Raw genomic sequence first — 17,343 nt, forward strand, 5'->3', positions numbered from 1 at the left:
GTGATATCTGGAGTTCTTCCAGTTCTAGGATCTTAGAATTTCTTTTTCTGTGGACAATTTGGGAATGCTCTGAACCATTTCTGTCTAGAGGGGTCTTCTAATTAATTGTTCTGAGTACTTGTTAAAGAGAGTAAAGTATTAGACTCCATCCCTTTGGGGAGCCCTTTACTTTGTATCTATTGATTGCATTCAAAATCCAAGTCCATAGATGTACAAATGTAAACTTCTGTTTACAAAAGGGAGCCGGAAAAAGCATATGAAAAACATGCTCTTTTTTCATTGTTGAAACACAACTCACATTGAATACTTAAGATACTAGGTTATTGCATTTTTATTGTATAACAGATAAGGTCTCATTATGACATAGGAAACTTGGGTATTTTAAAAATATTGTTAACAAAGTTTACTTTTCCTATCTTGGGTGTAAATAGTAAGGATATAAAATTAAAATGAAATTACATAAAATTACTACTGAGTTTTGTTAATCTTAAAAGTAAAACTGTCAATTTTTTACCAATAACAGATGGGTTTATTAGAAATAAAAGAGGATTGCAACCTGAAGCAAACCAGGTTGCTGCTGCTGCTGCTGCTGAAAACCTGTAGACAAGTGCAGGGAACAATGGATAGGAACCCTTTTTTTAAGGAGAAGAGGGGTAAGTTGGGAAGGCATTTAAGAACTACATTGGAATAAACCAGGAGTTCAGTGCAGTGGCTTCTCATTGGTGGAGCTATTGCCTGGGGTGGGGAGTGGCAGTGAGGAAATGAGAAAAGTGTCTCTTCCTCTGGCTGGAATAATAGAGAGGTATCCACTGCGGGATCCCATCCATTTCTTCCTATTAGCTCTGCAACTAACTACGAGTACTAGGGCCTGAGAACTCCTCTGCCAAAACCTCCTAACTCCTCTAGTGAGGTTTCCCATTACTAATTTTCACAGTTCCTAATCACATGATTTTATTTTTATATAAAGGACTTAATATAAAGACTGTTGAATTGCTGGTATGTAATTTGAGTGCTAAATTTGGTAATTGTTTAGTAACTTGGAGCAGTGGTAGCTAGTAACGTACATGTAAATGATTGGACTATAGGGGTGCACATCACTAAATAAAAGGTAAGCTTTGGTTGTTTTTGTTTGGCTTTAACTTCATGCATTGGAAGTGACACATTATTTACAAGAATAAAGTTAATCATGAGTGTCAGTTTTGTTTTGTAATGTTTAAATGAGAGTTTTCTGCCATGATTTGGCATATTTGTCAGAAGGGATACTCAGTATCTTGGGATTTAGATCATGAAATGTTTTTGTTTGACCAACAAGGTGCTTGTTGCCTTGATTTGTATGAAATAAATGGAGTCCATGAAGGACTACCAAAAGGTGCTTGATGCTTCTCTCTTCTCTTAGTCACATATGACTCAAATCAGTCTAAGAAGCAGTACCCCTCTAATTTAACTACTCAGACTTCTTCCTGTAAAGATGGTTATGTTTATAATTGTCTTAGACTTTAATTTGAACCTAATTGAACCTATTTCTAATTTTTATTTGCAACAATAAAGAAGAAAGATAACCAACTTCCATATATTAATGTTATAACAACATTTTTAAAGAATTTAAATACCTAGTAGTTACTTTTGGATTTAGTAATATCAGTTGCTTTAATCTCTTACTCTCTTGTGTTTCATTTTAAAGAAATTTTTGCATACTGGTTTTGTTTACTGGATAACTTTTTTCTTTGGCTGTGGAGGGTAAGTAGAGGAAAGAATTGTTGACATGGTTTACTTCTTAAATACTCACTGTTCAACAAAGGGTCATGTATTTCGTGATTCCCTCAGACTAGAATATTATTTTCCCTATTAAAACAATTCTTATCTTTAAAGCTCAGTGCCTTTGTCTTTGTGATTATATGATTTAATTCCATTCCGAGTTCCACCCATGTAGCCATCTTTTTCTTAATTCAGCATTTAAAATCTAAATTTCCACATTACCATTCTTTATAAGTAATATGTAGATATTTTAACTGGCTAAAATTAGACCTTTTTGAAATTATAGCTAAAATATTGAGTAGTATTTTCTCTTAAAACAACTGTCAGAAACATTACTGCATACGAGAAGATGCAGTGGAGTTTAAAGCAATGCAAAACAGAATTAACCAGTAACTGTTTTATCAAGAGTCCAGAAACTAGGGGTGCTTGAGTGGCTCAGTTGGTTAAGCATCTGCCTTTGGTTCAGGTCATGACCCCAAGGTCCTGGGATTGACCCCTTCATGGGGCTCCCTGCTCAGTGGGGAATTTACTTCTCTCTCTCTCTGCTGTTCCCCCTGTTTGTGCTCTCTCTCAAATTAATGAAATCTTAAAAAAAAAAAAAGTCCAGAAACTGGAAAGTAGTTGGCATACAATTCTAAAATCACAACAGAAGGAACACAGAATCTTTTAAGAAAAGATTTATTTATTCTAGAGGAGGGAAAGGGGAGGGACAGAGGGAAAGAGAATCCTGAAGCAGACTTCCTGCTGAGTGCAGAGCCCCATACAGGGCTTGACCTCAGGACCTTGAGATCACCACCAGAGTTGAAACCAAGAGTCAGCCGCTCAACACACTGAACCACCCAAGTGCCTCAGGAACACAGATTCTTCAATGATCAATAGATTCTCTACTAAATATCCTATAGAAGATAGATATGTGTGTACATTCAGATACATTTAAAATACTAAAGATCTAAATTCTTCAAGAGTCAGCAAACTTTTTTTTTTTTTTTTTTTTTAAAGATTTTATGTATTCATTCATGAGAGACACACAGAGAGAGAGAGGGAGAGGCAGAGACACAGGCAGAGGGAGAAGCAGGCTCTGTGCAGGGAGCTGACCCGGGACTTGATCCCGGTCTCCAGGATCACGCCCTGGGCTGAAGGTGGCGCTAAACTGCTGAGCCACCCCGGCTGCCGGAGTCAGCAAACTTCTGTAAATGGCTGGATAGTTAATATACTAGCTTTTTGTTTCTGACAACTACTGCCAATGTAGCACAAAAGCAACCATAGATAATATGTGGAGGAAGCAGTATAGATGTGTTTTAATAACATTTTATTTATAAAAATAGGTAGTGGGGTGATTTGGTGCACAAGCTAATGTTTTTGTAATCCTTGTTTTAAGTCACGAGGCTGCTTTGCTTTTAAATCAGTAGTGGCGAGGAATGCTCAGTAAGCAACTACTACAGGCATTTTTTTATAGTTAATGCAGGTATAATTTGTGAAACTTAATCAGTTTAAATTTAACCTTTTAGTTATAAATAGAAAGTGATTTAAGAAAAAATTAGTAATTCTTAATGATGTGTACTTCTACAAGCTAGGTTAAATTACTTTTGTAAGTATTTTTTGGTCCTGTGGAAGAGGCTTTTTTTTTTTTTTATTTAAGGATTAATATGATAATGAAGATGCTTAACTAGGCATCTGTTGGGAGCAGTTCAGCCATCAGTTCTATTAATGAAGTATTCAGCTTGTTTAAGACCTTTACTAATCTAATTTTAATTAAAAATGTTTGCATCTTTAGTTTTTAAAAATATTTTCATTAATAATATAGAGATGTAGATACAATTAGATTTATTTTTTTATTTTTTGAAAGATTTTATTTATTTATTTGTGAGAGTGAGAGCATGCACACACAAGCCAGAGGGAAGGGGCAGAGGAAGAGGGAGAAGCACCTCTCTGCCTAGATCCCAGGTCATGCCTGAAATGGTGATCTGTGCCCAAGGCAGACACCTCTAACTGACTGAGCCACCCAAGTGCTCCTAAATGGATAGCTTTTATTTATTTATTTTATTTTTTAATTTTTTTCGATGGATAACTTTTAAAGATAAAAGTGAATGTAAGCATCTTACTAAAATACTACAATTTTGTAGTTGTCTACCAGTTTTGATGAAAAAAATAACAGTTTTCATTTGTGGAAGAAAACCTGAAAAATGATGTATTTAAGAAAAAAAAAAAAAACCTCATAAAGTTCCTAGAAGCAAATTCTTCTTTAGAGTTAGATATATTGCATGTCCCTTGGGAAGACTGTGTGCTACTTTAAATGGAAACTGAAATTATATCTTTTTGAAAAATTTTTATAGTTCACTACATCGTTTTCAAGTAGCAATAAGTATAGATAACATTTATTCTGTAAATAAGGCTAATTTCTACTTTATTCCATTTCTCTAACTGGTGTTAGTTAAGCTTCTAGAAGTTGTTACATAAGCAAATAAATGAAATGATGGCATGCTGAGCTATAGCTTTTTACAGGTGCTATGATTTAAAAATGAATGTTGAGGGGCTCCTGGCTTTCTCAGTTGGTAGAGCATGTGACTCTTGATCTCAGGGTTGTGAGTTCAAGCCCCACATTGGGAGTGGAGCCTACTATGAGTGAATGAATGAATGAATGAATGAATGAATAAATAAATGAATGTTCTAGAGTAACTTAGATTCCCTTACAATGGAAAATACAAAGAGATTTTAACTAAAAAAGAGCTAATATTTTTGGTTTTATAATTCCTCATTTGAAAATTAAGTTTTGCTTAGCACATGTTATTTGTAAAATATATAGTCTTAGAAATAACATGGTCGCTACTGTTTAAATAATGAGTTTTTTTTTTGAAATAAGGGATTTTGTATATCCCTAGTTTAAATTTTGTTTATGTTTTCCTTTCAGTAAGTGCTATCTAGAATTTTTGAAGTTTTCTTGGTGAGGTTGTCTATTGAGTGATTAATCCTACCCTTTCTCAAAACTACATAATCTTTTCTTGTAATAGCAGTACCTCTGCTTTTTCACAGCAGTACTCTGCCAGAGGTGACTATAAATCTAGTGGCATCAGCTATTGCAGTACTTTCTGCTAAATTGCTTTCCTTTTGTGTATTTTTTTTCTTTTTGTCTTTTGAAAAGTAGAAAAAATGCTGGAGCAGACTTTTCATCTATTCAGTCTCTATACTGTATTTTTCATAATGGGTTGTATTTTTCTTTTAAAATTCTCTTTGCCATGCTTGAGAAAAGAACTTAGCCATTAAGCATCTGAGAATGGATTCTGGGATAAAAGATTGTTTTTACCTGATATGTCAGAATGTACATTCTTTCTTGTTTCTCTAACTCAGACCACTATTATGACTGTATGTCTCATAAACTGAGCAAGTGTTTCATTTCAAAGCATATTTATATATTAAAAGCTATTCTAAATAATTACCTGTGATAATAAATATAATTCATTTTGACCCCTTTAGAGACAATCCTCACTCCAAAATGGAATAATAAGAATGAAAAATTTTCAACATCTCTAATTTGTTTACCAATAATAAAAAATTCTTATTCAAAATAATAGTGGAAGAGGTAACTAGAGGCCTGTTTTAACCCGTGAATACTATAAGTCTAGATGCTGTGGTTACTTTTTTGTTTTGATATTCCTTTCATTCACATGAAAGCAGTTAACTGACATAATTTTTCAAATACCACTGGACATATATTATAAAATGTTACAGTTATGTTCCATTAAGGAAGTTTTAAATGTTGATCTATGCATTTTTCAGAGTTATTTTTAGTATCTCATTAAATTTTTTTTTGCAGTAATAGTACACATTATCATTTTTACTTAAAGAGCAGACTAGCAGTGTTAAAATTGTGAGTCAGCAGTAAAATTAAGTATGTCTTCCCTTATAAGCATGTGGCTAACTTCATTTATTAATACATTAATTTTTTAAATAGACTATTTTTTGAGCAGTGTTTGGATTCAGCAGACCCACATTTTCCTGTCTGCTCTCAGCATAACCCTGCCATTATCAACATCCCCCACCAGAGTGGGACATTTTTAAAAATTGATGAACTTACACAGATACATAATCATCCAAAGTCCATCTTTACATCTGGATTTTTACATCTGGATTACTACAGTTTAGTTATTCATTCACCTGCTGAAGGGTAAATTGGTTCCTTCCAAGTTTGGGCAATTATGAATAAAGCAGCTATAAATATCCCTGTGTAGGTTTTTGTGTGTTAATATAATCTTTCAGCTCCTTTGGGTAAATACCAACAAGTGTGATTACTAGATTGTATGTATGATAAGCGTGTTTTCAGTTTTATAGGAAACTACTAAACTGTCATCCAAAGTAGCTGTACCATTTTACATTCTCACCACTAATGAACTTGAGTTCTGTTGATCTGCATTTTTATCAGCTTCTGATGTCATATCTAGGTGTTGGCTATTTTGATAAGTTTGTAGCTGTTTCCTTGTTTTAGTTTGCATTTCTCTGGTGATATATGGAGCATCTTTTCATATCCTTGTTTGCTATCTGTATGTCTTTGGTGAGGTGTCTATTAATGTCTTTGGCCCATTTTTTAATTGGATTGTTCATTTTTTTATTGTTGAATTTTAAGAGTTCTTTGTGTATTTTGGATTACAGTTTTCTATCAGGTGTGTCTTTTACAGTATTTTCTCCAAGTTGATTGCCTGTGTTCTCATTCTCTTGACCTTATAGAGCACAAGATTTTAATTTTAAAGAAGTCCAGTTTATCAGTTATTTTTTTGTGCTTTTAGTGTGGTACCTAAAAAATCATTGTTATACCTAGGGTCATCTAAGTTTTCTTCTATGTTATCTTCTAGGGGTTTTATAGTTTTGCATTTCACATTTAGGTCTATGATCCATTTTGAGTTAATTTTTGTGAACACTGCAAGGTTTGTATCTAGATTCGTTTTTGGTGGTAAGGTGTGAGAGGAAGGGAAGCATTCTATTGTACTGTGATTAGGTCTTAGTCTGTTAGTGAGCCTATGTTTCTGAACTGTGAACTTCACAGTGATTCTTAGTTACCCCTTGCCCCCCTCCCCCAGGTGAATTAGGATAGCTAGAGTGGGTTGGAGTTGGGTATTTCCCTTTTGCCAGGTCAGTTTAGCTCTGATAAGCCCCCAGCTGTCTAGGCTCCCATTAGTTTCCCCTGAGGAAGATCTTGTTAAGAACAGAATGCTCCAGTGTATTTAAAAATGGTTGCTTCCCCCCACTCGTTACTGGAAGCAGGAGGGGATTTTTCTCAGATATCTGCTGTGGGAACCTGGTGGAGCTCTTGGAGGTAAAACTCACTAAAGTGTAAGGATTCCCCTCTCTCCCTTCATGATTGGGTCCCCCTGGAGTTCTGACTCTCAGATTTGTCTGCTTTAAGCCCCTAGCAAATCATCCATTACACTTTAGATTTTCCTACCCTAGCACTGATTCCCATGGTGGTGTCTGCTGGTTTGTTTTGGTAAGTTGTGATTCATGGTATTGGCCTGTCTTTGCAGTTTTGGGGATAGTGATTTGCCCTGTGACCTCATTTGTCTTATGGATCTAAGAAGAGCTGACAACTTTTAGTTTGTTCAGCTTTTTCCTTGTTGCTAGGATGGAATGGCAGATTTTAAATTTCTTATGTGCTGGACCAGAAACCAAAAGTCTGTATTTTTATAGGTGAAAAAATACATAATCTTCAAAAAAACATCAAGCAGGTGAAACTATAGAATAGGGTTATTCTACTATAGAAATGTGAAAAATTGGTATTTGACAAAGGCTTTGTACTACAAATACATTAATAGTCATAAAATACAAAATGAAATGTTCTTCACCGTGGTAAACTTTGGTAAAGATTTACTAAATTCTTCCTTTGGTCGTGTTTCTATCAAGTTGATTAGAAGTTCAGTTAGAAGTAGCAGATCATTAGAAATTTGGAAAATATACCTATGATCAAATATTGAGGGGATTCATGATTATTCCTTTTGAAGAAAGGCAGTCTGAGAAATTAATAAGTCATTCATATATATAAATTTAATTTTGTGGAAGATAATGCTTAATTATACTCACCGGGTTTTCCAGGTTTTTTTTCAACCATGGCTATACATTAGAATATTTTATAGAGCGGAAAAAAAAAGAACATACAAACAATGTCCAAACATATACTTGGATTTCTTCGGTAGATACTCTGAGTGAGTGAGTCTGGCATGGGGCTTAATATATGTAATTATTTTATGTGAAATCTCTGTGGATGCTTATGATGTAGAGCCAGAATTGAGAAAAATACTGGTTAAATGTTTGACAGACAGGGTAGCAGTATTCTTAGTGAGGCAGATGTTAGGTAGAAACATGTTCAGTAAAGTGTGTGTAAGCTGACACTGCTAGACCATTGCCTTTGGAGACAGAGCTGTGAAACTGGTAGGAAATATTTATGAAGATGGGAATGCACTGGAGTCACAGGATTGAATTACTGTCTTTCCTTGTCCTAGCATTGTATCACTAGACATGAGGACTAGCAATAAAAAAAGGACCATGTAATCTCAGTACGAAGTTGATAAAGTCTGGTCTTGCAGGTATGTGGTTGTTGTACTGATTAGGTGGAAGAGGCAGGTGAAGCATTTGCAGATGAGAAAGCTGCAGCACACGTAGGTTGTCTTATTTATCACAGATCATTTGACCTATTTCCATTTTTTGAGTAGGATAAATGTATGATGTACTACTTCTTTTTATTTGTTGACTCTCACTTATTTCTCATTACAATGTGGAATAAAAAATGAAGTCTCTCAGCTGCTCAGTGGTTGTAGTTTATGTTTACATCGAATGGGAGAGTTGGTCTGATGCTAAAGCTCCCCCTCTTCATTTTTAGAATGCTTTCATCAATATTCTTTGACCACATTATGGTGGTGTTTAGATTTTAACTTTACTATTGAAAATAATCATTTTATGGTTAAGTTTCTTCAGGACTTAAGTCATTAAAAATAAAAATCATTTGCTGAGCTTTCATTCAGAGTATTAAATTAAGCCAGTTGAGAGTAGCAGTACCTTGAAGGCTTAGTAGAGATGTGAATTGTTCTGTTTGCTAATAGTGTAAGAATGCAGTAAAAGAAATGGTAACAGAAGTTAGTGGAAATCATCAGGGGTTTTGGTGGATAATTTAAATCAGGAAGGAATAGTTTACCCATCAAAGTTGTTCTTGATTTGTTAGCAGAATATATGTTCAATGAAAATTACTTTCACACAATATTATATAATTAATTGTATTACACTGTAGGCTAATTTATTAGTCACTTATGGGTTCATGGAAAGTTCAGTTATCTGTATCCTCATCTTTAAACTTTGTAGAATATAAGTGTATTTTCAGAAACTGCACAGGATATCAAAGTTCTCCAGTTGCTTTGCATTTTATATGTATTCCGGTCTTCCATTTCTAGTTTGGAAAATTGAATGTGTCACTTCTGTAGGGGTTGGAATAATGCCAGTACTTTCTTGCCTTTTTTTTCATTGACAGGAATTGATGAACAGATTCCCTGAGAAGATATATAATCTTTAAAAAATCTTAATAATTTATTAAATATATAGCAGTCTTGATATTATCTCATTCTTCAAAAAAGTAGAGGTTGCCAATATACATGCATGAAAACTTGCTTAGGAGCTGTACTCAGAACTTACCACTTGGCTGGGGTCCCGTTTCCTGCTTCTTTAACTATTTTTTTCTTTACTGACAGTATAGTAGAAAAAGGCAGAATAAACAGAGAAACTATTGCTGTGATTGTAATACCAGCCTAACAAATGATTGAAAGGGAAAATGAATAGACTGAACTTACAGATTCATGGAATTTTAAAAGCTTATAAACGGTCCTCTCTATTGTTTCTCATCCGTTAGATACCTGTGTCTAAATCTTGAATGAAATAAAAATATTTAAACATTAAGTGCAAGACAAAAGGAAATAAGGAGCTTAATTACAAAAATGTTCAACTATAGTGTGATTTTTTTTTTCTCTTACTATGCTGCATTTCAGTTAGGTTGCTAAATAGTTAAATTCATTCATTGCTTGTGGCAGATATTTTAAATCCTAGATAAAAGGGATTTTTAAAAGTATATTTAATATATAATGTTTTAACTTGTTTCATTAGTAATTGCAGCCATTTTTGTCCTTAAATTCAGTCCTTTGTTTTTGCCTATGTGTATTATCATTTATCATTCACAGACGCCAATTTTTTTATTACAGCTTTATTAAGATACTTTAAATACCGTAAAATTTACCCTTTTAAATATACAGTTCAGGGCTTTTCACTGTATCTGCTGAGTTATGCAATCATCAGCATTTCTTAACTTCAGAATATTTTCTTTATCCCAGTAAGAAACCCCATACTTATTTAACGGTTGTTCTGCCTTATACTCTCTACCCAGTCCTTCATAATCACTTACTTTCTATTTCTATGGATTCATTTATTATGGATATTTCATATATAAATGCAATCATATAGTCTTTTATGATTGTCTTCTTTTATTCAGCATAATGTCCTTAAGGTTTATCCATAATATAGAATGTATATAGTGGTTCTTTTCTTTTTTATGGTTGAATATTTCATTGTATAAAGACACTGTATATTATTTATCCAGTTATCAGTTGCTGGAAATTGAGATTTTCCTCTTTTTTGGCTATTAGGAATAATACTGTGAACATTTGTGTAGAAATTTTACATGTATGTATATTTTCATTTCTCTTGTTTATATTCCTGGGAGTGGAATTGCTGAGTCATATGGTAACTCTGCATTTAACCTAGAGGAATTGCAAATTACTTTCCAAAATGGTTGTACCACTTTACAGTCCTGCCAACTAATTGAGGGTTTTCATTTCTCCATATCCTTATAAACTCTTGTATTGTGTTTTATAATCATACTAGAGGAAGGTGAAGTATTTCATTGTGGCTTTGATTTGCATTTTCCTAATGTTGAGCATCTTTTCATGTGTGTTTTGGGTATCTGTATATTTCTTTTGAGAAATATCTATTCATATCCTTTCTCCATTTTTAAATCAGATTATTTATTTATTTATTTATTTTTCAGATTATTTTTTTAATTTGGTTGTAAAAGTCCTTTTTATATCCTGGATATTAAATCCTTGTTAGATACATGATTTACAGATATTTTCTCCTGTTCTGTGGACTGTTCTTTCACTTTCTTGATGATGTCCTTTGAAGTACAAAAATGCTTTTTAATGTTAATGAAGTCCGATTTATCTATTTTTTCTTTTGTGGCTTATGCTTTTGGTGTTACATCCAAGAAGTCACAACCTTATCTGAGGTCACAAAAATGTACATTTAATTTAAGAGTTTTATAGTGTTAGCTCTTGAATTTAGATCTTTATTTTGAGCTAGTTTTTTTTAATATAGTGTGACATAGGGGTCCAAATTAATTATTTTTCATGTAGATATTATCCAGTTATCCCAAGACATATGTTGAAAAGACTGTTCTTTCTCTATTGAATTGTCTTGACATCCTTGACATCCAAAGTCAGTTGATCATAAATGTTTATTTCTGGATTCTCAACTCATTCTGTTGATCTAGCTATATAGTAATTATGCTAATATCACATTGTCTTGATTATTGTAATAGTGTATAAACTTTTGGAATTAGGGAAATATGAGTCTTCCAACTTTGTTCTTCTTTGTAAAGATTGTTTTGGCTCTTCTCAGTCCCTTGCATCTCCATGTTACTTTTAAGCTCATTTTAGGCTCAGCTTCTCAATTCCTACAAACAGCTGGGATTCTGACAGTTACTGTGTTAATTTTGTAGGTAAGTTTGATGAATATTACCATCTTTACACTATTAAATTTTCTGTTCCATGAATATGGGATGTCTTTCCACCTACTTAGATCTTGCTTCAACAATGTTTTGTAGTTTTCAGTGTACAAGTCTTGCATTTCATTGGATAAATTTGTTCCTAAGTATTTTGTTCCTTGTGATATTGTAAATGGAGCTGTTTTCTTAATTTTACTTCGCAGATTGTTTGTTGCCAGTGTATAGAAGTACAGTTGATTTTTGCATATTGATCTTGTGTTGTACAATCTTGCTAAACTCCTTTATTTTTTCAAATCAGTGTTTTTTAGTGGGTTCCTTAGGATTTTCCTATACAAGATCATGTCTTCTATGAATAGAATGGTTTTACCTTATTTCTTCCTTTTAAGTCTGGACACTTTGTATTTCTTTTTCTTGCCTGGTTTCCCCTGCAAGAACATCCTGCATATGTTGAATAGAAATGGTGAGAATGGACATCCTGTATTTTGCCTGAGCTTAACAGGAAGATACACATTTCAGTCTTTCAGCCTTAAGTATGTTGTGCACTGTAGGTTTTTCATACATGCTCTTTGTCAGGTTGAAGAAGTTCCTTTTCCTTGAGTATTTTATCATGGAAGGGGTTGGATTTTTTTCAAAGGCTTTTTTCCTGTGTCCGTTAAAATGATCATGTGATTTTCATCCTTTATTCTAATACAGTCTCTGATTCTGTGGGCTTTTGGAGTGTAGGGTGGCTTAAAAATATTTGTAAGGAGGCAATCTCAAAATTTCAACTATAATTAGAATATAGAACTCCACTTTTTGCTTATCTGCTTGGTTATAGTGCTTCATTAAAATTAACAGGTATTTATCACCATGAACTAAAATGAAAAATGAGTCTGGAAAAAAATTTTTTGATTGGTGTTATGCTCATGCCCAGTTGGTTCTATAATGTTTACTTGCTACTAAAAGTTGCATTTGGCATAGTTTTAGAGTTTTAGACTAGTCTGAGTTTATTTTGTGCTCAGATGGAAAATATTATAAATATCCTTCTGTAAGTTCATTCTCTGGTTTTAATAGGACTTAAAGCAAGTAGGGGAGTGACATTTACATTATAACCAGGGCCCATAGTTGCAAGAGCACCTGGCTCTGGGAGTCCCAAAAGTACTACTGACAGTATCTAAGCAGAGCTACTGATGGTGGTAGAACAAGAACGAAATTTATTTCAGTGAGGCCAACCCCTGAAAGACAGCCAACTAACGTCTCAAAGACTGTCTTTAATGTGCTAAAAGTAGTTCTCTGTTTATATAAGGAAAATGTGGGACAAAGATCAGTGGGTCCATGCAGGTGGGCAGTAAAGGTCAGGTTGATCATTGTCTTGGAGTCAATTATGTGAGGTCTTGCTGATTTTGGGGCAGTCCCAATTGCTTGAAGGGTAGTTGGTCCATCACAGAATGCTTTGCCATAGGGTTCTCTGCCTGAGTTAAAAGATAAACTGGAGAGAAGAACTTAACTAGTTAGAAAGTACAGATTAGGGTCAAATGGAGATAAAGTCCTCTTTCAACATGTGAAAATTGGCTCCTTTTTGGTGCAGTAAGGCTTGGTGATTTATATTTAAATGCTTGTATGCATGTATGTATGTGTATACTGGAGTTAGACTGCCTGGGTTCAAATTCCACCTTCTTTTCTAACTAGCTGAGTGGCCTTGGTCAAGTTATTTAGCTTGGTTGTATCTCAGTTTTCTTTTTTGCAAATAACAGAGCCTGTGGAAGGAGGTATTCTTGTAAGCTAATACGTGTATGATACTTGACACATATTATTTATTTAATAAATCTTAACTACTATGATGGTGTTGATATACTTAAAGGTTTCCTAATTCCTGGTTTCTTCCTCCCTTTCAAAAAAAAAAAACCAAAAACAAAACACCACTTAAGCAATTGAATGAATATTTATTTTGAATTTGATGGTCCAGTATTCTAAAAGGTTTATTTAACTGGTTTTGATCTTTGTTTCTGCTTATCTCTTCCACATATATCTTCCTGATTATTCATCAGTAAATGCTAGTTTCATCATATTGTATTTTTTCCTTAAATATTTCTTTTCTCCCTGTTGCTTACTTAAAGGATCATGTCTAAATTCAAAGATTTGTGTTCAAAGACTTTCCTCTCAGCCTGTTTTAGCCTTGTCTTCTGCAGCTCTTATTCAGGAGTTATGATGGTGTATTACTCTCAGTAATAACAATATTAGGAAGAACCACATATGCAAGAAGCCATAATCATTAGAAAAAAATAGAAAAGAATATGAATATTTACATCTGTGACATGCTGTGATCTAATATTATTTTCTTACATTATGGTATCTCCAAAATAAGGTCTCTTTATTTCTTGTTAAAGTAGTGAATATACTAGTTAAATAATGATAATGGATGGGTACCGTTTGGGGAGTACACTCTTAATAGGTTTAATTCTCACCACATCTCTGCAAGCTAGACTTGATTAGCATCTGCATTTTATAGACAAAGTGGAGAAGTGTAATAATTCTCCTCTGGTCACAGCAAGTACTAGTGGAGCTGGCATATGAACAGACTTGAAAGAAGATGTCTTAATTTTCACTGTGCCTCAGATGTTCCTGTGCCATATCAACAACAATAAAACAAAGACGGATACCTACCCAGGCTGCTTCTCAGGCAATTTGGGTTTAGTAAATTTGCAGTTGAGCTGGAATTCTGATATACTGCCAGGATTGAGAACTACTTGCTCTAGAATTTGTATTCTTTCAAGTACTATCTTTTGATTATGTGTAAGTGCCTTCCGTTGCTTAAAATTTAATTTTAAACTTTTTGTTACCACAAAGTAATGATTTATGATTTTGTTCTCCCCAATCCATAGAGCTTTTGTAATATTAAGGATCCTTCAGGGCTGGCTACAGCATAGTACTACCTTATCCAAAGGAAAATGGAGAGAAATCAGTAGTAACCTTGAGAAGAATCACTTCCCTGAGCCTCCGAATTACCATTTTTTTTAAAAAGATTTTACTTATTTATTCATGAGACAGAGAGGCAGGAGACATAGGCAGAGAGAAAAGCAGGCTCCATGCAGGGAGCCCGATGTGGAACTCGATCCCGAGACTCTAGGATCATGCCATGGACTGAAGGTAGACGCTCAACCACTGAGCCACCCAGGTGTCCCCAGAATTATCATTTGTAAAATATAGATAACAACCACCTTTCAGAGTTACTGTGAGGATTAAGTACAATTGTGTATATAAGACATGTAGACTGAAGCTTAGTAAATAGTAGGTAATTCTTTATTAAGAAAGTAAATTTATCATCTTAGCTATAAGTAAAGTGACTATATTAATATTGTAAAAAAGTATCATTTTGTCTGGAATAGTTCCATGTGTAGATAATAATAAACCTTTCTTGACTTCCAGACTTCCTGACTTAAACTTTCCAGTCTCTATGAGTAAAATATTGATTGGTACCCACAGCGCAATGAAGTTTTCAGACCAGTAGGCCCAAATTAGTAGATCTATTTGCTTATATTTTACTTAACCAATAATCAGTTTTGTGTATTTCCACATGTATTGGTGCCTGTCATATTTGTTATTACAATCTAGTAATTAGTTCACTTTCAGAATATATAAACTGCTGAAATGTGAATGCAAAATAGAGGGTTTTAAAAAATATATATAAAAATGCAGGATGAATACTTTGAGAAGACTTCATGAAGTCAGTCACTTAAAATTTTTCTGATGCTGTGTGGATAACAGTAAATGATCAGAAAAGAAGTAGGATTGTATGTGAATGCTGCATTTAGAATGTATCTTTAAGGATCTGTTTAAAAAATTTAACTACAAATCTTACAGTTATGAGTATATTTTTTTTATTTATTTGTTTGTTTATTTTTAAAGATTGTTTTTTAGAGCATGCGAGCGCCATGTGAGCATGCACATGGGGGGAGGGGCAGAAGGAGGGAATCCTCAAGCCAACTCCCCACTGAGTGTCACTACTGTGGGCCTGGAATCTATGACTCATGAGATCAGGACCTGAGCCAAAAACCAAGAGTCAGATAAATTCTCAACTGCCTGAGCCACCCTAACTTACAATGGCTGTGCTGTAAGAAAAACAATTGAATCTAGTTAATAGATCCATACGTCAAAAAGTCTTTGGATAATATGACAACATTAGCAAAATTATGTATGGTTTTTGAAAACAATAACACATAAGGTAAGTAGAGTTTTTATGATTCTTCATCACTTTTTTTTTACTAACTTAATTTTACTGATCTGGTTAGATGAGAAGTTTTACTCTATGTAAAATGAGGATTATAGAATATGATAATTGGTCCCAGAAGAATAATTTCGCTGGAAAGATTAGAATTAGACTCCATTTATTAGCTAAAAGGGCATCCTTTCAAAAGAAATGGATGAATATAGATGTAGGTATCTTGGCCAACCACATGTGATTTGGCACTACCAAGTGCCAATGGTAACAATTTGAAATGTAGCTTCCTGTAGGTGCATTTGGGCAATTGATGTAGTAAAACTAGTACTAATACTGATGATGGTGATGATGATAAAAGTTTGAGATGCTTAAAGAGTAGGGTACTATAGGCGAAACATACACGTTTATTTATGAAATAATAGAAGTTCATTGCTGGCAGTAAAATGAAAAAATTTGTGGAAAATAAATATCACCTAGAAAAACTTTTAGAAATCAGAAGGAAAAAGTGCACAGAAAGTAGGAATTTAACCTGTAGTATGCTTATTTTTACTTAAGAAAAGCCTTTGGACATTAAAAGAATATAGAAGTAGTCTATACACCTAAATATGAACTTACATAAAGAGAGCTGTAATTTCATTAAATCCCATCACATTTTAGTTTTAGATTTAGCCTTTTATTTTTAATTAATATTTATTGTGAACCAGTAAAAAGTAGATTAGTATAGTGGCATGTTAAAATAGCTAATTTCTCATTTCAAGTTTATGAAGATAAAAGCATGTAACGATGCTTGGCACGTAATAAGTTGTAAAGTGTTTGGATTTTTGTTTGTTTTCTTTATTTAGCATACCTTATTAAGAGTATAGACTTTGGAGCCAGAATGCTTATTCAGATCTCATCTCTGCTTCTTTTTAGTTGTGTAACTTAACAAGTTACTGATTTCTCTGTGCTTCAGTTTCCTTATCTGTTTATGAGGAGGGGGAAATTATGTATTCTTCATAGATTATGGGAATTAAATGAGATAGTATATACATATAACATGTTTAATATATGCTTAACAGAGAATATTGTGTTTACTGTTATCATATGCAAATTAACACAAATTTGCATATTTTGAATTCAAGTCTGTCATAAAAGATTGATTCACTGGTAATATAACATCATCATGCTACAATAATAAACGTAGTAATATGGTTCATTATATTAACTTACACTATTAAAAATAATACTATAGGAATGAAAAATGCCATAAAAAGACTGGTTCCAAAAGCATTTTTCCAAAATGACATGTCTCTGCTTTTCAGATTTGTTTGCTGCTTTGGGAAAAATTGGATGCTCTGCAGATCAACTACTTTTAACTCTTTTTATTTTAAGTGACAGAAAAAAGCGGTGCAGAGTAAAGTGTATTAAATATATTTTACATTCTGTATATTCCTATTTTTGATAGTTCTTTTATTTTCTAGAAGGAATAGTTATTTCTTTTAGACCGGTCATCTCTGAGACTTCTGATTATCAGCAGAAGCTAGCTGATCAGATTGATGCTTAATAAATGTAGCTCTGAATCTTAGTCTCAGTAAATAGCAGGTAGTGA

The 17,343-nt window shown here is 33.5% G+C and overlaps 1 protein-coding gene across 4 annotated transcripts in view; it reads left to right on the forward strand.

The window, feature by feature from the left end:
* The window catches only part of STXBP5 (syntaxin binding protein 5), a 167,805-nt gene that overhangs the window by 7,403 nt on the left and 143,059 nt on the right, over positions 1–17,343 (forward strand). The gene's annotated exons all lie outside the window — the stretch shown is intronic.

This window comes from Canis aureus, chromosome 1 (assembly GCF_053574225.1).
Source record: "Canis aureus isolate CA01 chromosome 1, VMU_Caureus_v.1.0, whole genome shotgun sequence".
In the NCBI taxonomy this organism is placed as follows: domain Eukaryota; kingdom Metazoa; phylum Chordata; class Mammalia; order Carnivora; family Canidae; genus Canis; species Canis aureus.